This window comes from Corvus kubaryi, unplaced genomic scaffold, assembly GCF_017639235.1.
Source record: "Corvus kubaryi isolate FWS band 111438036 unplaced genomic scaffold, C.kubaryi_AGA036_p1.0 split1-131, whole genome shotgun sequence".
NCBI classification, from domain to species: Eukaryota; Metazoa; Chordata; class Aves; order Passeriformes; family Corvidae; genus Corvus; species Corvus kubaryi.
Genome location: NW_024582073.1, coordinates 27,403,295 through 27,429,506, shown reverse-complemented (window position 1 = coordinate 27,429,506; position 26,212 = coordinate 27,403,295). Strand labels below are relative to the sequence as shown.

The 26,212-nt window shown below is 39.1% G+C and overlaps 1 long non-coding RNA gene across 1 annotated transcript; it reads left to right on the top strand.

Annotated features, from left to right (window-relative positions):
• The first annotated feature begins 4,017 nt into the window (after positions 1-4,017).
• Positions 4,018-25,874, top strand: LOC121676661. Its single transcript, XR_006020523.1, has 2 exons — positions 4,018-4,263; positions 25,440-25,874. It is a non-coding gene; the product is annotated as an uncharacterized LOC121676661 (long non-coding RNA).
• Positions 25,875-26,212: the final 338 nt, after the last annotated feature.

Here is a 26,212-nt window from a genome sequence, read left to right as displayed (position 1 = left end):
GTAATAGGACGAAAGGAAGGAAGGAAGTAGGAAGGAAGGAAGGAAGGAACCTTTTATGTATGACTGAGAATGTTTAACGTTATCATAAGTTATTTAAATGTTTCAATGCAACATTTAGTGCCATGGAAAATTCAAGGGTCTTGTACTTTTACTCCAGGACCTTGGTATTTTTCAAGTAGCAACCTGGAAATTAACAATAATGTTAAAGATGCACATTTATTTTCAATGTGAGAGTTGTAAAATTAAATATGGTATGAGTTAGTTGTGCTACTATAGATTAGTGGAGACATTTGACAGATCTGCTCACACTTAGAACCCTGAGTCCTCAGAGCTGAAGAGCATCAGAAAAGGCACAGAAATGTGATCCCAAGCGAGTGATACAATGCACTTAAAAGTCCAGAGAGAGAATAGATTTGAAGAGTTGAAAGGTATTTTTACATGTGCTATTTTTGGTTCAGTGTTCCTGACAGCACCAAAATAAATGTGACTTAACAATGAACCTCAGTATAAAGATTTTCTCCTCTGAGGGATCAAGCTGTGGGAATGATGGACAAACCTCAAGCAGAGAGTTTGAGCTTAAACTCAGACCTCCAAAAATTAGAAGTGTAACCAAATCCTCCAGACCTCCAAAAATTAGAAGTGTAACCAAATCCTCCAAATGTCTTTGGATGTGTAAGAGTATTTACTAATGTGGGTGAGTACTAGAGGTGCCAGCTGAAGAGGCCCCAGACATGACTGTGTGGAAGGAGGTTGGTACAATAGCAGCACACCCAAGTTTAGGAGCTTCTAGGTAAAGGTTGGAATGCTTTGATGCAGCTTGTGCACCTGGCACTGGGATGACACATCCTTTTTCCAGCTCAGAGGGCTCTGGTTTTCATTGCATGCCACAAAATACCAATACCATGCTGTAGGGTACAGACCATTGCTGGTGAGACTTACTAAGAGCCAAGCTCCACCCCACAGCCACTTTTCCCTTTGGGATCTCCCAGTAGATCATGGAGGACTTCAGGCAAACTCATAGTTTCACTTACAAGGATCCTATTTTAGGCTTAATATCATAAAACAAGATTGAAGACAATGCATAAAATGGACTAGAATTACTAGAGCTGCAAGGCCTGAGATACATTTTGTGTCTCCTTAAAATAGCTTGGAAATAAACCCAAACTACTCATGGATATCTTCAGGGTTTTGTGCTAGAACAAGCCTGACACTTACAGATCTTCTGCTGAAAATATGATTTTATTACCTGGCTGAACTTGCCTTTTTTCAAGGAGAAGGATCTGGAAGATAAGATGTCAGCTGAATGAAAATTTGCTGACCTCAGAATAAATTCTTCCCAGTACTCTTCATTCCCTCTGAATAAAGGGCAGCAGTATCAGTGTCTCTCTTCATAGTCCAATTACTTTAGTTTTGCTCCTAGTGACACTTGGCTGTCTGCTGTCTACCAAAAAACAGCTAAGTAGGGTTCTATTGAGTTACATTGGGGAGGAGAAAAATCTGTCTTCTAAATCACAAACTTCACAGTCAAAAATCTGAACTTTACAAGTCTGAATTTATCTCAATATTTTAAAAGGCCATACAAAAGATTGTCCATTTTCCAAAGTTATTACCATAAACTGTAAGCCAGACAAAGGAAATTTTATACCACTAAAAGAAGCTGGAAGTGAAACATAGGGAAAGCTGTGCAAGAGTAGATTGGATTTTTAAAAGGATTACAATTTTACTTTTCACAATGATTGTATTTATATTAGGGTTTTTTCCTAATGAAATTACGGAACAGACCAAATTAAATGTTAAGAATGATACTGAGATACCAGGCTATGTTTGTAGGAACAAGCTGATCATTTCGGTATGTCTGTGTAACACTGAGAGGTGAAATGAAGAAACATATAATATGCAATTTTTTTCTGGAATTATATTCCATTTGCATTAGAAAGCACAATCAGTGGTGCCAGTGGGTCCATTATTCATGGCCTGGATGGCAGTAGGCATCAATATGAACACAAACCAATCTTCACGTGGTAACAACAACACACTTTTTACGGACAAAAATTTTATAAAACAGCGAAAAATGCCACCCAGCTCAGGCTGCTCCTTCCTGTGCTATCTCAGGAGCTCTCTGACATGCTCACAGCAGGCAGGCTGCTGCTAAATGGCTTTGATGAACAGTTCATGGAACTCTAATGTGAGCAAAATCACCTGGCAGCTGCATGGAGGATGGCACAGCCATGGAGGGAAGCCAGGGATGGGTTCAGCCTGTGTGTTCCTTGCCCATGAAAGAGAAGGCACTACAGCTCTGAGGGACAGCAGTGCACTCACTCCTCATTTTCTGTCTTTTCTGGGAAAAGTTTCCATAAAACAGAATTTTCTGAACAAATGGAACAGCCTCTGCTTCACAATGCAGGAAAGAGATGGTTTGGCACTGGAGATAATTATGTCTGATTGTCAGACAGAGGTCAGGTAGGTCTTGGTAACTCCTTTTCCACATTGATTATTAAACTGTACTTTCAAAACTCTTCTATCATTGGTCCATTACTGTGTCCCACAATAAAGGTCGTTCTCTTTTCCTACCTTTCCGTCAAATATAACAGGAAAGAAAACTTTTTTTTTTCTTATCAGGCCAAATTTTGTAAAATATGGTCAATTACATTTGACAGTTGATATATTTAAAGTGAATTTTCGGAGCATTTTTCCCTTATGACTTTCTGATTGAGCCATGTGCATTAAAACTGTGACAATTTGGGGAAATTTTCAAAGTTAATGATAAAAAAAGTACTGATTAAATTCAAGGTTAAAAATGGCCTTTTTTCCCGGAAATCTTAGGGTCTACCTTGAGAATCTACCCTAGAAACAACTACTCACTACCTGTTCCTTAATGTTTCGTTGATATGATCAAACACAAAAATAATCAGAGTAAGATTAACGACTGATTTGGATTTGAAGATTTTTTTTTTATTATTAACCCAGTTAGTGGATCTGTGTTTAGCAGCTAAAACTACCTGCAGATGGAAACTTGTTAGAAAATTGACAAAAAGTCTCATGGAAGCTATTTTGATCTCTTCAGCAACAGCTTCCTCACAATGAACATCTGGTGTGCTTAATAGTGAATTATCCCACACATTTCAAGAAAGGGAGGAATTGTTAAAATTTTCTTTTTCTTTCGCCAGGCTTTGCATACTTCAATAAAAGCAATTTTCTTATAACTTTTTTAGTAAAGTGGCATTTCCTGAACATATGATGTTCACATGTGCTATGTAATTTGGTGAGCCATTCCACGCCTTGGATTTATTCTATCATTATATTGTTAACAAAAATACTGGTTTTCAGTTGCACAGAAGGCCACATGGACTCCCAGGCTTTTTTGCTTTCCCTTTAATTGCATCTAACTATCATTTAAGGACAGTCATTGCCATGCCTACTCATTGAGTATTGTATGCTGTAGATGGGTTTTCATATGCACAAAATACAAATTAGGGTTTGTTCTGTAACCTGATGATGCATTGGCATGGCTCTTGCAAGTACATTGTGTGCATGACTGGTTTAAAATTCTTGCTATTTGCCTTTGTATGGATTTCTGCAGACCTGGGTTTGGTCTTCCTAAAGGAAACCACCCCACAGAGCACAGCAGAGGGTACTGGTATTCCTGGTGTTTTCTCTGGGTAGTTCAATCTCCAGCTGACACTCAACTGCAGCAGGACTCCTACTCAAAGCAAATTTGGGGCGATTGGAGTCTTGCTTCTTTTCCAGGAGTAGAAAAAACCTGCAGTTAGAGTCAGCCTCCACTAAACCCATTCCTGTTCAGAGTAATTTCATTTCCACTGGTGAAATCAAGAGCAGAATTATGCCCAGATTGTCTAGCAAAGAACAGGATGTAATGAAGGCTGGATTTACTTTGAGAAATCCTCTTAGGGTATTGCCTCAGGAAAGATAAGAGAAATAATTTAATTTCATGAACAGTTCAGCAGTGGTAAAATCCCACGCTGTGAAACAGAAAGGAGACTTTTGGAGAAAGGCTTCTTTGGGTCAGCTGCTGAGGAGCATCAGAGCATCTCACTCAAGTCCCACATCCAGACACATCTCAGACCAGTGCTGCAGCTACAGTGCTATTTTGAAATTAAATGTGCTCTTCCTTTGACAAAGATGTCACCTATCCTTGAGAAATTAGTCCTTTCTTTCCCCATCACAATGAAATATTATTTTTGTTACAAAGAGAGGAAAGACTTTTTTCTGGTTTTATTCAGCATCTGGACCTATAAATTAAAGGTAAACAATATAATTTTGCTTTTTTCCTCCCATATCTCTTGAAGTATATATTTAAGTTGCTAGAACAAAATTTACTTCTATTTCAAGCCTGCTTTTGTATCGTGTACCTACTCAAATAATTTTCTGCTTTAAGGTATTTTAAATGTATTTTGAAATTAGACAAAAGACAGTGACTATGAACCCTCAAACCAATTTGAGCTCGTATAATGAGCATAAATCATTCTAATAGAGCAATTTTAAATCAATTATGACACCATCATTTTTGAGCTCATTACTGATTTTATAAATAAACCAGTAACCTTTCATCATTATACCATGTAGATGGCTAGGCTGCATTGTGTAGTGGGTGTCATCTTGCATCCTCAAGGCTGTACAGTTATTTCCTAGGTTATTAAAGTATTTGACAACCCTGTGAAGTGCAATTCAGAATAACACCATGGAAAGTGTGTATCATTTCTCTCAAAACACAGGGAACAAGAGAGTTTTTCCACCACTCTGTTAAGTCATCTTCCTCCCTGATTAAGGAGACACTCTGTTGTAACTGCTGGACTCTCCTAGCAGGGGTTTCCTAGTGGGGGTTTCCTAGGGCCGTGTGATCAGCCACATCCCATTTGAGTCCATTTGGGACAGCCCCGCGATCTGGCTCCGGCAGCCAGCAGCGTTACAGCGCAGTGGGTGCCAAAGGAGGTGGAGAAGGGTCTCCCATGAGGGTGGTAAGATGGCTTTATTCACATCTTGTCCCAGCACCCTCAGAGGCAGAAAGAGAAACACCGGGCTCTGAGTGCGGGGTGGTTTTGTCAGGGGCTCAAGGGCGGGGTTGGGGTACAGGAGCAAATAGGGAGAAACCGAGGGAGTGGCCAGGGCTAGGGCAGGGAACAGAGGGAACATCACAGAATCAGGGGGTTAACAGGCTACCACAGCACTCATTTCTTTATATTATTCTTTTCTGCCTTTCCAGTTAGATCTTTTTACATCATCTGAAACTTGTAGGACATCCCAGCTGAGGACTCAGTTGTCTCATTTGAACTGTTCCTTTTTTATGCATTAAATTTGTGCTTCATTTAAGTCAGCACCCTGTGCTGAAAAATGAACCTGCACCTAGTGAGTGTCAGAGCCTTCCAAAAGATGTAGATGAGGTGGATGAAGTGGTGATGGTCCAGTTCAGTGTCTCAATATAAATCAGAAACAGAGACTAAAACTGAAGACCCCACTGCCAGCCCAGTACCCCACTAATCTGCATCCCCTCACAACAGTGCTTGCAGGAAAAAAAATCATTTACCAGGTAAGTTTTCATACCATTACAGTGATACTCTTCAAATGTCTTTTTTATCTTGGTCTGAAAAAAATCACGTTTTCTACCTCTTTGGACCACCCCTATTAATGTAAAACTGTTGACCTTGAAAACAGCTATTCAGATAACCAGTTAATATTTGAAATAAGTTGCTTTTATAAACAAATGTGGGTTCAGGCTGCCAAAGGAAATGGAAATGGCATTGACATGAGGATGATGATGCATTTCTGAGCAGACTTCCAAGGACAGGTTAAAAATTAGGAGACAGAGAATGTGAAACTGAGATCCTCCCTGCCAGAAAAGGAGAGTAACCTGTTGTACAAGGGGAAATTTACTCCAGTGGCCCCTCTTGAGATGCAGTGACCCTGCCATACTCTTCACCTCATCTTATCTACCCAGCATGTAATCACAGAGCTGCTCAAAGCAGGTTATGAAAGAAATGCAGAAGCCATGCTGCAAACATGACAGTACCACATTTCCTGACCTCTGCAGTGCTTGTCTGAAGCTGTGCCTGTGCTGTTAAATAACAGTCTGTCCTCTGTCCTTGAAATCCAGTGGTGTCTCACGGTGGCTAAACTGTCTTCCCTCCTTTGAAAACAGTGTCGCCTCATATGTGCTGGATACTAATAAATATCTCCAGCCATGCTATCCTGCAATTTATATTTGGGAGAATGCTTGCAGACCCAGGCCAAAATCATGCCACGGAGCACACAAGTAATAAAGCATTAGGAGCCACCTTGGGATGGTTTTGAAGGCAGCTCCCTGGCCCTCGTTCCTTCACCACTGTGAGCAAGTGACTTAAAATCTTCAGGAGATCCAGGGCACAAGCACAGGAGGTCAGGACTGCATGCTGGACTATAAATCACAAATGAGCTGGAGGGTTCCATCTGTCCCCTTGTCAACAACTGACAGACAGCAACTGAAAAGAAGTGGTGGTTCATAAAAATGCCAGAGGGAAAGGGGAGCACAGAGCAAAGGAGCGTGGGCTGGAGCTCCCTGGGCAGCTCTCAGCACGCTGACACATCCACGGAGGATTGCTGTTGGCCTGGGAAAAGGCCAGGCTTTCAGCACCACCTTAACATGGCATTGACAACACTGCTAAGACAAGGAGGGGCTTCTTTTCTAGTCTCTTTTGTTTTCCAGGTGGTGACAATGACAAGAAACCATTGTGTGCAATTGTCCTGACTGTGTTTGGAAGCAGGCAGAGACATCTCCGCCTCAGAAACCACGTGCTGGTGTGATTCATCTGCTGGGGGTTGTGGCACATTAGCTCTGCCCTGTGTCTGTCTTTGGGCAGTGAGTGCTCCAGCTCTCTGCTGTGCCTTACACTCTCAGAAATTTTCAGACAATTTCAGAAGAATTATGACATACAAGGCATGAAATTGGAAACAAAAAGCCACAGCTAAATTGTTTGTAAAGTTACTGCTACAAAGATATAGATCCAAATCTTCAGAAGGTGTAGACTGATGGAACTCTTTTTTGTCTTCAGTGGAACAATAATCTCATTGGCTCACTGCAAATTATCCTTTTTCCATTTGAAGGGTAGGGCAGTAGCATAATCAAGGCAGCCAAGGCTGGGATCCTTCTTCAAATGTGAATCCAGAGGGTTTCTGAATGCGGCTGCATATTGGGTATCCTAACCTCCCTCACAAAACTATTTGAGTCATCTACAGCTCAACATGGGGTGTAAAGAAAGCAACTAAAAGGACTGAATTCAGTAAGTGTAGGAAGGAAAATTTTAGATTTTTTTAAAAATTTACAGCTCCTTAGAGGGTACCTAAGAGACAAAGCACTTTGAATCTTACATTCCTTCATCTTTATCTCCTCCTGCTCCTCCTTCTCCTTTTATGTACATAGCAGGGTTTGGCTCTGAGGTAAAATGTCAAATGCATTTTAGTGCTTTGTAACCAAAGACAGGAGAAGGAAGTTTTCCTCGGCCTTCTGCTATGCTTTAAACCATCTCCAACTGCCCCATTTCTTTTTAAGACTTACTAATCGGAAAAAGAAGCATTTTTGTATTTGAAGTACATTTAAAATGGGATGTTTCAATAGCACAAAGGCACACCTCACCTGAAGGCTGACTTCAAATGTGGCTGTTGTCGAGGTGGACATAAAAGCCACACTAGTCGTAATCCATAGTCGAGAAAGGTAGAGAGATTTTTTTATTTCCTCTACTGCTATTCTTATACCTCTTCACAATGGCTGTGGCCTAATTTAAGATTGGCTGCTTAGCAATGACAAGGCTGTCTAACAAACAATGACCATTCAGGCAGTAAACAATCAGCTATACAAGCAAAAGTATAATTACTACATATTATCCACAAGTTCTTCCTTGTACACTCTCAATGTCCCATAACAAGAACATCCTCCCCTTGTGTCCAGAACATCTTCTCTCATTAATATCTTCTTGGCCTTCTCTCTGGGTTTTACTAAAGCTGCAGAATTTCACTGTAATATTCTCACAGGTAAATTCTGACTGGTTTCAGGTCTGACTCTGTGAGACTGTCAGTCCGGCTGTCAATCTCCTCATTCAAAAGGCACAGAGCCTTCTGAGAGTGCATCAGGCTCAATGGCCATGTGGAGACATTCTGTGTGGTTTGCATTATGGATTTGACAGGTTTTTTACTATAATTCCTTGAAACCACTTTTAACAAAGTTTTTTTGGCAATTCATTAAGCATCATTGCCACAGAATGATTTGTAGTTATTTGTTGACCGTAGTAGAAAAGTTTCCATACCTAAAGACCAAGGATGGGATCATTCCTGTCCCCTGCATTCAACTTGAAGGAGGGATTGGTTTTAATGGTAACAGCTGGGGTTGTTGGATCCCATCTCCTTCCCATTTTGTTCAGAAGCGAAACATCTAAAGAAAAAATTCCCTCTTTGAGGAAAAAAACCCATCCTGAATGACTCTATTTGATATCACTGTAATTTTAAACAAGTTCAGAGACATGATAAGCTCTGACCTGGTGCTTCCACCTCTGGCAATTTTCAATGGCCCATCTGTCACAAGGCAGTGATATGTATTTCCACTGCCTGGACACCCAAGGCTCATCCCTAACATATGTGCAGAGAAGAAAGCACCCAAGCCAAGGTCCTACTCCTCTGTTACATGACACTGAATTTTTTCCAACATCTTCTAGACTTACCTGCTACACAGAAGTCAGGGTAAGTTATTTGGTAGAAGCAGGAGATACCCAGTTGACCTCGAGCCTGCAAGCATAGAAGAGTTGAAGCCACATTAGTAAGGATTTAAAGGCAGTCTTTTCAGAGATTTACTTAGAGTCCTGAGAGGTTTGTACAGTTTGTACTAAATACTTTTTTTTTTGTCACATTTAAACTGTGACAGCTATGTCAAAGCCAACGTGAAGAGCTCGGTACAGATGGCCTTCGCATCTGTGAGTGGAGTGGGAAAAAAAGCACCAAAGGCAGATATTTAATTAGGGCAAATGGTGGGATTATTATTTTTCTGCTCTACAGACTCCCAGTACAATGACTTTGGTGCTGACTGTGAGCGTTGTGAGGAGGAAGATCTAAAGCAATTGTGGGGAAAGTGTCTGAGCTGAAAATAACCCAAAATTAAAATTAAAGTAGGGGAAAAATTGACAACTTTCTCTGTAAAGTTTTTTACTGCAAAATTTTAAAGTGTTAAAGAAATGAAGAAAAAATAGGTGTGTCATTTCAAAACGTACTTCACATTGTTCATATATTGTTTTCCTTTAACGAGATATGTATAATATTCAACTCCAGGCATGGAGGCAGTCTGCCAGCATAACAGTAAAAAAAAATCCCAAACTCTGAAGGAAATATTTTTTAAAAATGATTTAAAACAGGCAAATATGCTATAAGTTACAAATTAATATAGAAATCAACTGAAATAATGATTTGTTTTGCTACTCTTATTGAGTGGACCGAGCCTATGTTGTGAGTAGAATATTGGTACCAGAATCATGCTGGCCAAAAATGGACAGGTGTTATATGAATGTATAAAGGGGCAATTCCCATTTATAGTCTAGATGACAAAAAAAAAAAAAAAAATTCAAATACAGGAGAAGAACTCAAATTTCACAAATGCTAGAGAAGAACTCACATTGCCCAGATACTGCAAATCTTTGTTGTGTGTTTACCTTGCTACAGATTCTCTCAAAAATTCAGGTCACAAAGACAGCCGTTCCCTTCCTTTTAGCTGTCCCCTTATATTTATCCCTTCATTAGGTAGTCTACACCTAATTCCATTATTTTCCATATTTTCTTAAAAAACACTCTGATAATCTTTACATCCACTCAAGCTTTTGTGAGGGAGCAATGCACTTGGTGCAGCAGCCTCACGGGCAGTAGCATTTGAAAGGTATTTATTAACAACTTCTGTCTCTGGCTTCATCCTTCATTTGCTTCTTACTGCATGAAAAGCTGCATTATATCAAGCATTTCCTCACTGTAAAGTCTCACACACCAAGAACAATTAATGCACACGCATTAATGCAATCTGTTCCTCAGCTTATCTTTTTCTTTTCTTCCCTCTTCTCTGATTTTCTTCTTTGCTGCTGTTTGACCTCCCAAAAAGGCATCACACCACGGTAGCCTGGATGTCAGATGAAGATAACTGAAATACAACAAAATCAAAATCCTACCTTAAAGAGCTGATTGTGGGGGCAGAAGGAGGGGGAAGGAAAGTTTACCTGCTTAAGTTAATTGACTCACGTAGGTGTGATTTCAGTGCAGTGATGTAAAATACCAGCTGGACAGCAGACAGATAAAACAGCTGCTCAGTCACTCAGAACCCCAGATCAGATCTTAAACCAGTTTGGAAGCAGGACTTTGGCCGCTTTCTTACTGAGTTTCCCATGGGAAAAGTTTCCCATTAATTCTTTGAAAATAAAATGAGGGGAAGGGAGGGAATGTGTGTGTGTTTTTGGGGTGATTGGATGAGAAAGAGAAAGAAGTGGGAGAGAAGAAAGTTTTAAACACCTAAATGAGGCAGGAGCAGCAAACACTGCTGTATTGCAGGCAATTTGAGCCAGCTCAGGTGGGAACCTTTTGCTTTCTGAGTCTGGGCTGGTGCAGGTTGATTATATAGTCATTCAAATTTATTCACTTCTGTGTCAGATAGATCCAGTGCAGACAACTTTAATCCACAATAATTTACATCAATTATTTTCTATAGGTCACACATACAGAATTTTTTTTTTAATATTGATATATCCTGTTTCATTATTTTAGATGAATGAAAACTAAATATTAAAATGGAAGGGCTAGATTTTCAGACATGAAATTTCTCTAGCACTTTTTACTGGTTTGATAGATCTAGGGTGATTTATAGCAGCTCTAAGTCTACTTCTGTCCTGTAATATAATGTCCTGACAGATGTGCTTAACAGTATATACACCAGAGGTTTAACAAGTAAGCATTGAGGATTTTACTACCAAAAAAAAATTAGACCTTGAATTCAGAAGGATCAAAGTGAAGAGGTAGAATGAAATGGAAAAGAGGAAGGGAAAAATGAGCTTGTCCTCGTGGATTAGTTCCTTAATCTTGCACCATCTGCTTTGTGGGTTTCCTTATGTCTGTATTAGAGCTTGCAACTTGTAGCATGACAGTGCCTGGCAGTCGTGGTGTTAAATACCTCTTTCTAATGTTGCAGTTACAATTTCTATTGAGATGTAAATTAAACAGCATAAACTCAGGTATTTGAATTTCATATGTTTTTAAAAATAAGTTAAAGCAATTAGAAAAAGGTGTATTTTGTAGCTGCTTTTTCTGTAGCTCCCCTTTACTCACTCAAATTGTGGTAATTTAAAAATTATTCTAACAGTCCCCATGCCCCTTTTGCATCAGTCTTAAGTCAAGCCTTAGCTTTCCTGAGATATGGTCTAACACTGAATTAAAAGAGAATGCAGGGTAGCTAAATGTCTGAAGGAGTTATATTTTTTTGCAAAGACAATACCTGCACATGGCACATTGTCTGTACTCAACCAGAGATGTAAATGAGAATTGCAAAAGCATCAAGAGCTGATATTCAGTAAGAGATGTGCAGTTAACTCTTTCAACTTTTTTGTCTTCTTTGCTTTAACCTAATTTTATTTCACAATTTGAAACATGTAACTGATGTTCCCAGTAAGATTATTCAAGTGTTCTGTAGCCACAGATACTCAGTTATGCCTTCGTGAGGACACACCTGGAAACTGTCCAGGAGCATTCACTTCCACAAGGCCCTAAGAAGTGCCACTCAGGTAATTTTCTTTCAGTGGTGGATTTGGTGACAGTTGCTTATTCATAAAGAACATCAAGCTGGAAGGTACAGTGCAATTTCAAAGCTCAGCTGTTTCCATACAAAGCAGAAGATCAAAAAACATTCAGGTTTTTGTGTGAATTTATCAAGGCTAAAGTAAAGAGAGATTTGTTATGTCTTTATAATTCCTCTTTTCTGTTCCTCTGAAATCAAAATGAAAGGCGTGTGAAGGAGGAGGTTCCCTCCTATTGTACTTGCCAGGCTCCTTTTATGAGGATCCCGCTCGAATCTAGGAGTATGAAGAGATATCAGAGAGGAATTTCATGCAGGATGCCCGTACTGCTGCACAAGAGCTGTCTCACAGATCCCTGGCAGAGTCCCTCCTACTCCAGGAGTGGGCAGGATGAGGTACAGGAGGAAGAGAGAGGAGGTAGCACAGTGCAGACAGAGCTGTGACAAAGCTGAGGCAGGTCATCACTCCTCAGGGCCAATTAGGGCTGTTGGTAGTGGATTGAAACCAGAGAATTCTTTAAATACGCCCTAGACAGACTTGAAATCAGATAGAGGATGTACATTTTATCTCACATTTTCTTTATCCCTAGGAAAGAAATTCTGTAGCTCATTTTTTAACCAGTAGAGAATTTCTCCTGTCATTTTTTCCACACCCCCTCACTGTGGCATGAAAGAAGTTTTGGTAAATATCTATAAATGCAGCTCCAGAGTGAAGCCAGGGGTAGAAGCAGGCCAGGCACTCCTCACTTGCACTCAGGAGGTTCCCTCATGCAATCTCCAAAGCCACCACTGCCACAAAATACTGATAAGCCCTTGCATGAGTCAGGCTGAAGCTCATTTCATTTGCAGAGGTGAGAACCCTGACATCACTGAAAGCAATTCTGTTATTTTCATTGCAATTCATTGAGTTTTCAGTGGAGGGAGAGACAAAATTACATCGTCTTTTCTTAGAGTAACCTGTTTGCTGTAATGAAATTCCTGCTACCAGATGCTGGCATAAATTCTAATTCTAAAACCACTGATATTTCCAGAGCTACCTGATCTGAGTGATAATGTTAGTGGTGTGGTTCCTGGCTTGTTGACAGAGATGTTGCTCTTTTACTAGAAATGTATTTAGGAACCTGAAGGTCAGCATTACAGCAGTGAATGCTCTCCAATAAAAGACTGCTCTTTATTAACCATGGAAAGAACAGAATCAGTGAGCAATGAACCAATAAATGAGACAATCTGTGAAAAAAAACTGGAGGAAGTATCACAAGGTCACGTTGGGCATTTCTATCAGTTCAGGGAAAAACAGACTCATGAGCCTCTTGGGAAGAGATTTCTGCTCTTTCATATCAACACCTATCCCAGCAGCACAGGGCAGCCATGTGGGAAGTCAGATTTAAGTCTCCCAGGGCTCTTTGCATGGTATTCAATGGCTGTTCAGAAAACTGGGAACAATTAATCTGCTGAGAAAAAGTTAAGATACCTTCCTTCTCATTCTTCTCATCCTCTCATATCAAAACCCATTTTCAATTTTTTCCAACAAAATCTTAGCACCAGGTTTTTATTTTAAGGGAACAGTCATTGAATTTAGATTGCAGGTAGTTGACACAACAAATATGCCCAGGACACCTCTAAAAAGAAAGAAAAAGAGATGGAGTTAAAGAAATTAGGCCCTGAAGATTTGTTATAATGTTCACCACTGAAATGTTCTTGGATTTGATGATTACTAACCACAGGAGCTGGCCAGAGAACCTGCTGTATATTCATTTTGTGAAAGCTGGTAATAGTGAGTTATATCAAAATGCGAGGCAAGGAATTGCCATGAATTGTTTCTCAACTGCTATATAAAGTAATAGAAAAACAAATGCTTTTGTGAAGTACTGTTTCTGGAGGAGGAATTAAAAAAAAAAAAAAAAAAGAAGAACCTATTTCAAACATTGTCCATAGAAATATTTGCTTGGAGACAAAAAGAAGTCCATTTTCTTTTGCAAAATTTTTATTACTGTCTTCCATGCACTGTGAATTCCACTGGAAAAAAGAAACTTCACAGATACATTTGACTTCTCAGTATAAATCTTTAGTATGAGAACTGAGATCATCTGCATATATAACTACACATCTTTATTTATATGTCATTTAGTAAAAATAATAAAAAAGTACTTTGGCTGACTTCTTGGACTAATGTAGTGAGTAGCAACTGCAGAAAACGGCTGAATTGCAACAGTGTATAAATGAATGAGAGAAGTGGATGAATCCAATCAAAACAGAATGAGGTTAATTCAGATAAATTTGAAGTATTTTTCTTGTGAGAGAAAATTTTTGAGTCATTAAGGAAAAGATTTGCTAGAAAATTGTAAAGACTCTACAGCATTTTAAGTACATTTATAATGACTAGCAAGGATAGATGACTAAGGCTAGAATAAGAACTAGCTCCTTTTGAGTCCTTAAATGTCTTCCTGAAAGAATTATTCTATCTATTTCAAGAGTGGGTGAACAAATCGCAGTGCACTGAAAAGGGGCACTGCAAGAGAGCTGGATCTCATTACCTAATCTTGGGAAAAAATCTGAGGATTCCTCAATGCTGTGTGACAGAGAGAATTTGTCATTGCTGAGATGCACAAAGTACACAGCCACACATGCCCCAGAATGTGAAGAAGGAATAATTTACCTGTGTGGATGCACCTGGAGACCACAAATGGGATCTTTTCTGTTCAAATTCACCTGCAACCAATTTTCCTTGCTACAATAAGGTATTGTTGTCCTCTGAATGGTGGCAATTTCCTGTCTGCTCTCTCAAAACCTCAGAAGAGGTGAGGTGCTATAACATAGCCAAGTCTGTAACGAAAGATGGTTGGACTCGGTCATGAGACTTTGCCTTCTTTGTCCACATGAAAAGTCCATACAGACACAGAGGCTCAGATAAGCCAGAAGATAAGTACAGCAGTTTATCCCTGAGAACATGAGAAGTGTGTTTCTGATAAGACCAACAGTTCATCTGGTCCAGGACTATGCAATATCACAGACTCTTTAAGGTGCTCTGGTCACTTCTCATATGTCCTTCTCCAGTTGATTGGTGATGTTAGAAACTACATCCAAGTCCATTTCTTTCACCCTCTGTTGTTCACAAAGCTTTCCCGAATCTAAAAAGACTGTTTTCACAACTCTGTGTAGTAAGAAAAAAATTCAGAAGTTCACTACCTGCTGAGTCAAGAAGTCCTAAAATCAATCTCCTACTGATTTTACTGAGAGCCCACTTGTCTTCTTTTCATACTGTCCAGAAACATGGACTTTTGCTCACACCCTAAATGCCTCTCCACATCTGAAGTTACCTTCATTTCTAATGGACATAGCTGCAGTTTTAAGTCTTATTCCTGTCTCAAAATGATGATGTTTAGGAAGGTACCAGTGACAGGTGATAGCCTGTCAGTGTGTCCGTTCCTTGGAGGCTGTAGGATGACACATTTCACTGACACAACAGTCTTCCAACCTTCTTTTTAAAGCCACACATGCATTCACAAAAACGAGGAACCAAGGTGGGACTACTAGATTGAGCAGCTTGACCATTGCTGTTCCTATTGCTATTAAACACAGATTTCTTTGCCAAATACCACTGGAGAAAAGATGTGATAAAATGAAGATTAGTTTCACTTTAGAGTGCTTTCACATGAAGGAGAGTTCTCGAAATGCACAAACTGATTGAGGCCATTCTTGGAATGCTGTGAGCCAGTACCATGTCAGAGGGGCAGGGTGTTGCTCCTGCTGTGCTGTGCCCTGCCTGTCCTGAGGGCTCATCACCTCCCATGAGGAGAAGCAGGAGGTGATTTGGGCAGGGAGTTTCTTTGGATGCTGAACCCTCTCCTGAAACCAAGTGTGAAGCTGTCAAAATACTCAAACTAAAATTTCACAGCGCTCTGAGCCTCATTTTCTGGTGTCTGATTTGGTAACTGTCTGATTTTCAGAAGGATTGTACACTCTTAAGTCATGGTTTGAGACAAAATAAGTGCTATTCTTTAATTCTCCAAAGTGCTAATAGCTTCACAACTATGTTCCTTAAATTAGACATTCCAAATAATCAGTTATATTTTCATCTATTAGTTCTTTAAATTTATGATGGTAAAACAGTCCATTGCTTATTTCTTGGGGAAGTCACAAAGGTTTCTTCATGTTTTTCAGGAGAAACACAGATGTAAGATGGCTGAAAAAAACATGAAAATTCCAGTGAGTAATTAATAGTTCTGCCTTCAAGGCCAAGCAGAAAATGCACTTAAGCAATGAAGAAGAAGAAGGCATCTGAAACAGCCACTTTGTACCTTCAAAGGGGCAGGGACTCTGCAGGAAAAGAAACAAACTCAGAAACCCAAACAGAATTAGAGTGTGATCATACTGAAGAGTTCCTTCATAATGCAGTTTCTAATTTCAAATGACTGATTTAGCAATAGAGCCAGTGTGAAATTTGTTGACAGAACCATTTGGTTTTTGAAGCCACAATTCCATCAAAATGGAAATGATCCAAAAAAAGTTGATTTTCCTTTGAGTTTTTGGGTTGGAGGGGAGAGAGAAATATACATTATTCCATTTTCACTTTTTCAAAGTTGAACTTTTATATGATTTTTATTTTTCTATCATGTGATAATATACAAGACAAAGTGCAAGTGACAAAACTGATGGTACAACAAATATTCTTTCACAACAGGATTTCAAAATTATAGGGCATATCATAACTACATTTTAAAACCTGGCAGCAGTTCCAATTTTATATCCCTTACATTATTTTTTAACTTCTCTATGTAGAAATGTTTCTATATATAAATGAAACAGGAAAAGGCACTAATTACAAAGGACAAGATGTTCCTTGTTTTGTGGTTTGTTTTGTTTTTAATTCCATCCTGTGATGATGGAAAGATTGAATCATTTGGAGGTGTCACCAGGACATTCTGTTTCAATTTTTTGGTAACAATAATAGGTGGCAAACATTATTATGGCCAATCTAAGTAAAAAACCGTGGGCAGGGACACCTTCTGCTATCCCAGGTTGTTCCAAGTCCCATCCAACCTGGCCTTGGATACTTCCAGGGATGGGGCAATGCCTCATTAGCTGTCAGCCCAAAAGTTCAACCTTTTTGATCAGTGAGGTTATTCTTCCCAGGACTCTTTACATATGGGACTCTATACATAAAGCATATTTTTTGGTGTGTAAAATGGCAGAACATGGAAAACCTTTCGTAAGGCGGATTCCGTACTTTCACTTTATTTATGTTCAACACTATTCTCGCAGCGACTGCTGCTCTCTGCAGGACATGGGAATTGTCAGGATTTCAATAAAAGCAGCTTCACTGCTATTGGTGCTGTTGCATTGGGCTGCTCACTGGTGTCAGTGCTAATCTTATTTCACAGAAAATAAGCAAAATCTTGTCTAGTGCTAAAGACTCGATCATATTTATCACCTACAAGACACAGCCCTAACGTGTCCCAAAAATGTGTGAGCACATTGTCATAAAGCTACAGCCACAGGGACGGTGTCTGTCAAATCTTCCTTCTAATCCATCCAAGTGAAGAGGATGGCTGAAGAATCACTGTAGTAAGTTTTGTATAAATATATTTATGCAAGTGTGTGTCTGTTACATTTCATTGTTTCATTGCATCCACTATTATCAAACGTCATCATTTTCTCTGTGTTGTCTGGTAGACCTAAATTATTTTGCAAGAGATTTTGCAAAATAAATATGCAAATATATCTCACCAAAAAAGAAGGAAGGCAGCAACCTTTAACTACTTGATTACAGCCTTTGACACTCTTTAGAAATCAGTGATACTGACTGCTCTAATATATACAAACATGTCCTTATCTCTTTCTTTAATATTCAAAATATTTCATCTTATTCATCTGTCTCATCTCTGTTCTGCATAGATCACCCATTTTAATCACAACACACCATGAATCATCTGTGGTGGTCCCCTTTTCTGCTCTCCCCCACAAGCCTTCACTGACTCCACTTCTGCTTCTGAGAAAACTGATTTACATGTAGAGCAACTGCTGACCCCACTGGAGTTCAGGCTTTTAACACGACCCAAGTGCTGGTTTATCTTTATATCTGGGGCAGTAATTTCAAGCAGTGGCTTCACTAACAGCTGGCTCATCTCTGCAGGGCAGACAGCTGGAAATGGAAACCATTAGTGCTGAGGGGGAAAAGAAAAGCTATTCACATGCAGATAAAGCCCTTGCAATTTCAGCTCCTTGACTAAGCCTCTCACCTAGCCTTGACCTTTCCTCCTGGAGGATCAATCCCGTCTGGGTAACAAAGGAACCAACAGAAACCCTGAATGCCAAATTTAACAATTCCAATGTTCTTAATTTATTTAAATTAGTGAATATTTCTTCAAAGACTCTACTTTGAATTTCCTGAAGTTACAGCCAGCAACCAGAATAAGAACCAAGTCATGATTGTTTTGTTTTTAGGTTTTTTTTTGCATTAAATCTTAGAGACCAGCAGAACATTTCATGATACCTGCAGAAGATGTACAGAAGCAAATCAAAGATTCCAGGGTTTTAATTGCCAAGAATAAACATCTTAGAAAAGAAAAAGAAAATAAATGCATAAAAAGATGAAGATTGCCTAAGGAATTTATATTCACTTTTATCATCACAGTCACAAGGGGTACTGCACTTTTTTAGCTTACCAAGACCACCTTAGCAGCAGACTGGTTTATGCACTTTACCCCATTCTAGGTCTCTTTCCTCAGTGTTCAATCTTTGTGCCTCTCAGGCAACACTTCAGGTTGCTGGATTAATCAATTTGCCAGGCTATAAATATGTGAGTGGTCTACTAGGTAGGATGGCTCCCAGCTGAAAACACAAAGCCAAAGGAGTAAAGAGAGAAGGAAATGAACACAAGAGGTGGACTGAGCAATAATGTACATTTCAGACTTGCAAGGAGTGGGGGAAGATACGCTTTTCTTTGTTCCTAAATGAAAAGGAAATACTATTTTTATTTGCTTTGCAGTGATGGCACAAAAATTACTCTTTTAATTTCTCCAGTATTCTCTCTTTCTGCTTTGCTTACACTTAATTACATTAACAACATCTACTGAAAGCAGGCTGTCATCCAAAAATTAAAACTGGCCATTGAGTATCATAATTTGCACTATTTTTAAGAGATTCTGTGGGAATAACTCTCTCAAATATGTTGATTGTGAAAGTCTGAATAAAAGGTCCAGAACTGGATGTGTGGATGTGCATGAACATATATAAACTCGCACACCACAGCATATATGTACTCATTATCTAACTAATGCCTCTAATGTTTTTGTTAGATGGTTTGCACAAAAGATTCTCAAAGTGGACTTGATACCTCCAAAGGGTCTTGAATCGCTTCATGTCTTTATCATTTAATTTTATTTCCCTTAGCACTGGTAAAGAAATAACATTGCCTTAGGTGAAATAGCTAGATTGTTTGGGCTCAAAACTCATGTAGGTGTTTAGGAACATGGTTTAGTGGTGAACCTGGCAGTGTTAGTTAATGATCTTAGAGCTCTTTTCCAGCCTTAATGATTCCATGATTCTCTGGGCACGGATTTGACTAGGGGCAGTTTTGGAGATATCCATTCCTCCAATGCCACTCCCATTTATGCTCTGCCCTCTGAAACCACAGCTACTTCCTTGATGCAGCAGTTTCCAACAAACCTGTAAGAGCTGGAGGAAGGATCTCACAAACCAGGGAATCCAGGAGAGCAAAGCAGCATCACTGCTCCCATCCCACCAGGGAAGAGAGACATGCAGACAAGTGCTGGAGTAAATGGGAATACAGCCCTCAACAATTCCTTCTTCCCCTTCTTTCTCCCCTTTAGCTGCAGTGGCTGCAGGGCTGCTTGTTCTTAGGGTGCTCATTTCTCCTCTGCCTCTTAATGCACAATTCTGGTTAATATAAAACCTCTAAGCACAGTCTCCAAGCTGGTGCTGGCCTTTGTAGCCCATCTGCTGGTGCCTTTTTTCCCCTGCTAATATTGGCTGGCCCAGCTACAAAGGTCAGTGAGCAAATAGAGGAGCCTTCCATACTTCAGGCAGGAGAGCTCATGCATTAAAATCCAGAGTACTGGGGTTCAATGTCTGCTGTCTGGCAGTTCAGCCACAGGCACATCAGAACACCTGAACCACTTCCTCTGCAGAGATGGCTTTAAATAATGATATATTCCTGTCTTGAAAGAGTCAAGGCCAAAGCCTATTCCTCTTAAATTCAGTGTCAAGGATCCTATTGATTTAAAGGGATTGGTTTTCAGCCATCAAACTAGAAATGTATGCCTTTACTGACAGGAAGAAATACAGGGTAGGGTAGAAAAAGGAAGGGGAAGGATCCAGGTTTTCAGTCACTCAGGAATGTGTGCTGGATCCACCTTTGTTATTTGAATGTCAAAAAATGTTGTTTATTCCTTAAAGTGCAAACCCCCTCAAGGTGAAGTCCAAGCATGTCTATAATTGTAATTTGTCTTGACTGTAGGAAGCTTCTTACCATTTCATTTTTTCAATAATAAAGAAATTGACTGTAGCATTAGACTTACAAGGCACAAATTTATTGGTTGTGTTCCAAAACCTTGTCTGGGTGTTTTAAACAGAAAGAATAAACCAGAGGTGGAATCAAATAGAGATGAAATAAAAAAATAGATTCAAGTGATACTTTTGAATACATATACAAAATTTTTATGTGTGCTTAAATGTATAGAAGAATTTTAACCCTGAGTTCAGTGAGACTGATTCAATAAATTCATGTGAGAGTGATTTTCCAGAATCAGATTTTCAGTCTGAACTGTGTGAGGCGAGGACATGTCCTCACCATCCTTGTCTACGTAGAGACTAACAGTATTTGAGTATTATATAAAGAATAATTCACCACAAAGATTAACTGACTCCTGTTAAGGATCCCATTTGCTATTCAACAGGCAACTGACATTTAGTAGTGGTGAATTTAAAGCACTTGAGATAAAATCAGTTCGCTACTCATAAACTTTTAAATTCTATTGCCCCTCGTAAAGGTCCACCAAATTCTTGCAATGTGGTCAACCATGTGCATGAGGTTTGCTCATGGAGGGGATTTCCATAAAGACTGTTTTACTCAGTAATGTAATTTATAAATGTCCTCTGATTTCAGTATATTTTATTTGTGTAAGGATGCACTGCATATTTGGTAACAATGCTGAGGCAGGGAAGGATGGAAACAGTTAAAATGATGGAGCAGGTGAAAAAACTAAAGTATATAGGAAGACCCTTTTTCAAATTGTGCTGAGAAGCTCCTTCCTTTTTTTATAATTCTTCTGATTTATACTCCAAGATTGAAGGTCTGAAGGAATTGATCAGTCTGAGTGCAAAAGCAGTCAGAATGTTTTGCTTTGTGTTTATCTTAATCACTATCCAGTTGATAAATCTCAAATTTAGAGACAACCCTAAAATCTGATGTGGAAGTTGGTATGACAGAAAAAATGCATTGCTATTAATTCTCTCTCAGGGCATCACTTTGGGTCAGTGTTTGAGCCACTCTCCAACTTTACAGTGACAGTTCTGCTTTGTACAGAGAAAAAAGTTTCTTCATTTAAAGTGTCCTAAATTTAGTCCAAATTAAGACTAAATCTTGTTGAAACAGGAAAAAAAGTGCTGAGTAACACATTGCTAAAATATTTTGGTGACACAGAGCATAGATACCCCTCTTATACAGACAATAATGTTCACAGCTTGAGGATTTCACCCTGAGGAGCATTAGGCTACAGTCCCACAGGGACAATTTGATAGAGGAGCTTTTCTTTCTTATTGTCAAGCAGATATCCTATTTAATGAAATTTCTTTTCTTATTATAATTCACGTTATTTGTTCTTAATTCAATTCTTTCCTGTAAATATTTACTTCCTGTCCAGCTTGATGGAACGTGGAGATCATCCATTCTCTCCCTTGAGTCTTTTAGGTCCAACATGCACTGTTTCAGATACCTGGAATGTAAAACATCCCCTCAAATCAACTCAGTTACACAATACAGGTGCTAAGAGACCTAAAGATAGACCCAAACTGATCATGTGTGATTATGGGCAATGCTCTGACACAAGTGTTGCACCAAGAAAGACAAGCTGGAAATAGGAGGATAATTAGGCTCTTTCTTTAGCATGAGCACATTTCTGCAGTGCTGTAGTAATTACAGCCCTGCTGTGATATGCAGAAACTTTCTTGGAAGGCAGAAAAAGACTTTGGAAATTGTAGCCATGCAAGAGATCACTGGGTCTCTATTTCTGTTGAATTTTTAGGAATATAAGCAAATAAAAGTTTTAGGCAAGCTTGCAAAAATTAATAACATCTCTGCGATTTGCAAATATTGCTCAGACTTAACTTATTTCCCCATCAGGGATTTTTTGCAAGCAGTTGTATAGGGTTAAGACTTATGGTTTGGGCACAACAATCAGGGCATGCTAGGAACCACAAGGAGGTTTCTCCCAGAAAGTTACATGGGTTCAAAACCAAACCCGAAGTCTCTGGAATTTATGAGATTCAGCTAGACTGAAGTATTTACACATTTCTCTGGATCTGGACACTTCTGGTTTTGTTCATCTCACACAACTTTAGTGGGCTAAACATTAGAAATAGAAGTTGCTCATTCAGAATTTGCTCAGAAGCTGGAGAATATTTTTCTCAGGCAGCTTGGAGATGACAGGATGAGGGATCCTACAGGAGCACCTGCCTGTATTCATTGATTGCTGAGAGATTTAAGATTTCTTTTCCCAGTGAGGCTGTGGATTCCCCATCCCTGGAAGTGTTCCAGGCCAGGCTGGATGGGGCTCTGAGCAACCTGGTCTAGTGAAAGGTGTCCCTGCCCATGGCAGGGGATTGGAACCAGATGATCTTTAAGTTCCCTTCCAACCTAAACCATTCTAGGATTCTATGATTCTAACTTTCTATTTTTAGTAAAAAACTCCCCACAAATAAAAGCCCTGAGGGTATGTCCTAGAATTCCACTGGTCAATACTTAAGAAAGTGTTTTAGTGTCCTAAATGAAAGAAAAGAGGTCCTCAAAGGGGCAAAGTGTAACACACTTAAACTCTGGTGTTTGCAGATGTCACAGCTACAAGTGAGGAATCCAGCTGTGTCTTTAAATAGCATCTCTAGAGTTTATAACCTGGGTTTGATTCTTAAGACACTTGCTTTGATATAAGAAAGGCAATGGAGTCATAGTGATTTGAATCTTCTCAGATAAAAATTAATACTCCAGATATTTACTAAATTATTCAAAAAGGTTCCTATTGAAAATAATCTAGTAGATAAAACAATAGCTTTGAAACAAGGCCCTGAAAATAACCAAATGTGGCCTGTGTGTACATATTAGTATAATTTTATGCTCCATTTCCAACATGGATATTACAATAATATTTCACCCAAATTATAGGTCAATTTTCACAGAGATGCTGCCCTAAAGGTGCATGAAATTGCATTAGGAGGGGAAATTCACATCATACTTGGCAATCACAATTGAACAGAAAAGCAATGTTTTAGTAACCTCACAGCTTTGAAAGTGATGGTGGGTTTCATGATGTAAAACTAATGTTCCACCAGAATGCACCAGCTGTAATTAAAATGGTTTGCATTGTTCCTCGTTCTATGAAACCTTCTATGAATGCTAACACAGGCACCTGCCTTACTAGGGTTTATGAAGTTTTGTTATATTTTAATTTTCTAAAACAAACCATGCCAAAACACTTCTTTCTATGCTATTCCCCACGACCTTGTAGCTTTTCCTCATCACTATAAAAAATTTAAGACAGTTGCAGTTCATTCCTTTTTTGATGCTTGGCTGTTGTAGTTAGGGGGGAAAAAAAAAAGAGAAGAACATAAAGACCAGGTTAGGCCAAATTCCCAGATTGCTGGCTCACGGAATGGACAGCCAGTGCTCCTTCCAATGCCCAAATTTACCTGGCCAGAACCCCTGTGCTTCATACTTCTTATCATCTGGCTCCAGGATTCCAGATGGGCTTAATTAGTGAGATACATTAGTCCCAAGGATTGAGATAGAATTAAGAGCGGACGACTTCTGGCTCAATTTCTTTGATTTTTTTAACCCCGAGTACATATTTCTGGGCAGCTGAGTTGTACTGACATTTTTATATTCTTTTTGTCAAGAAAATTTTTCTCCACAGTTTGTTATTGCCTGGTAAGTGCCCTAAAGAGCAGCTAGCACATGATTCTTTCCCTGTGGTAGATTTATCCTTATATTTGTCTGTTTACTATGCTCCAACTCATCTCCAAAGATGTGTTTAATTAAGGTCTATATAATTAACAGGGCAAATGAATGAAGAAGGTGAAATTCCTGGGCTTTGTGGCTCAATAGCTGACAGAATTTTTATCACTCACTTTTCTATGTGACTCAGTTTATCTAACAAAATCTAAAATTTTAAAAGATATAACTCCTTGCATTGCTCAGAGGACAATTTGAACATAATTCAGCTGTGACAATAGAAAAAGAGCAATTCTACATGGTCCCAGTGAAATGAAAGGTGTGATTTTGTTCAAAAAGTAATTGCCTGATGTAAATGGACTTCCCAGTGAATGCCACCCACACCCCTAATTCTGTATTTCAGAAAACAACTGGCATGCAAACCACAGGAAGTCTGACTAAGAGATTTAACGTCCCCAGATAATATTCACATTAATATAGTCAATCATTATTTAAATACTCTCAGCCAGAATGTGGATTTTCAGATGGTACCAGCCTCCCCTTCTATCCCAGGGGTGCTACCATTACAAATTTAGAGAACAGATAACTAATGAAATGTTTATATCAATTCCAAGAGCACGATTTATGTGCACCTTTATAGTCTTATCTCAACTGAAATCAATTTTTAATACTCTGTGTAGGTCAGCTCTGAACTGCCATTACAAGACTCACTGCTGTGAGATGTTGTAGACAGAAGAGGCTGTCCTTGGAATGTGCAAGTCTTTCCAATGGCATTAGATTGCTGCTTTTGCTTCCTATGAAGAAATTGTATGTAAACATTTTCTTCAGGTCTCTTTAGAAGCAAGTGATGTTAATCTTTTTTTCTCCAGATGTAGAAAACAATAGTTTTCTACTAAATGCTATGTAGGTGACTGGTAAAAGAACATGAATGAAGGAATTCATGCATCAGTACTTGAAACCTCACTAATATCTTCCCTTCTCCATAAAAGAGGCGCACCTTTACACAGCAAATTGTGCAACAGTCAGATGCATCACTACAAAAAAACATTATGTGTATTTTGTGTCCCTGGGTTTGGAGAAATCCTTGGACTACTGAAATAAATGTCTTTTTTTTTTTCTCATTAATTTTATGAAAGGAGTCCCAGTATGTTTCACATTTGTCTTTATGCTCAGTGCTTTCCAAAACAATACCTGATTACTCAGCTCTATAATTAAAAAAACACAGATCATTTTTTTGTTTCTTTTCTTATTTAAAGAACACCCTATAGACTATGATAGCCACTTCACATAAGAAAAATTCCCATGCTTATAACTAAGACAAGTATAAAGCAAACCCTTTATTACATGTGGTTCACTTTCATTTTCAATTATAAGACAACAGAATAGAGCTCAGCAGGTCATCTATTCCTTTGTCTGCACCATAGCTGAATCACATTTACCTTTTTTTCTTTTTTTTTACAGGTGTTTGCAGATGTTTTGTTTGTCACAGGTCAATTAGTGACTTACTGGCAGATTCCACAGCCTGGGAACTTCTGTCAGACCTCCTTCTTCACACTTAATGGAGATGGCAGGAAAGCCTCTGGGCAATTTTGCTGTCCTAGTAGCTGAATGCCTTGAAGCACAGAAGAGGAGCACCTGCTCACGGCTGGATCCACAGCACAGCCTGGAATCACTCTTCTTTGTATGGATGTGAATTTTCTCTCACAGCAGAAGTTGTTGCTCCACTGTGGGCTGTAAAATGGGAATTTGGACCTCATAAAAACAAGGGTTGAGTTGTTCATCCTGATGGATACATAAGAGAACTCTTCATTCTGACTTGTGTCACATTTAAAGTGGAGCCTGTTACCTGTTCTCTCTGATCACGGCCACTGGATCAATAAAGTATTATTGTCCTTTTTCATTTGCCCAGAGAAGCTGAGGCTGCCCCATCCCTGGAGGTGTTCAAGGCCAGGTTGGATGGGGCTTGGAGCAATGTGAGCTAGTGGAAGGAATAAGATGATCTTTAAGATCTCTTCCAACCCAGGCCATTCTGTAATTCTATGATTATCTTCTTCTTAGTAAGGCTTTTTTTCAAACACAAATATTTATTAATATCCCTGAACTTTTTTTTCCTTGGGCTGACAACCTTTTTATTTTTTTTTTCTTTTTCCTCACCTTTTTATTTTTATATATATGTATATTTTAACATCAATGTGGATGATGTTCTCATAGAAAGACACTGATACAGATCTCTA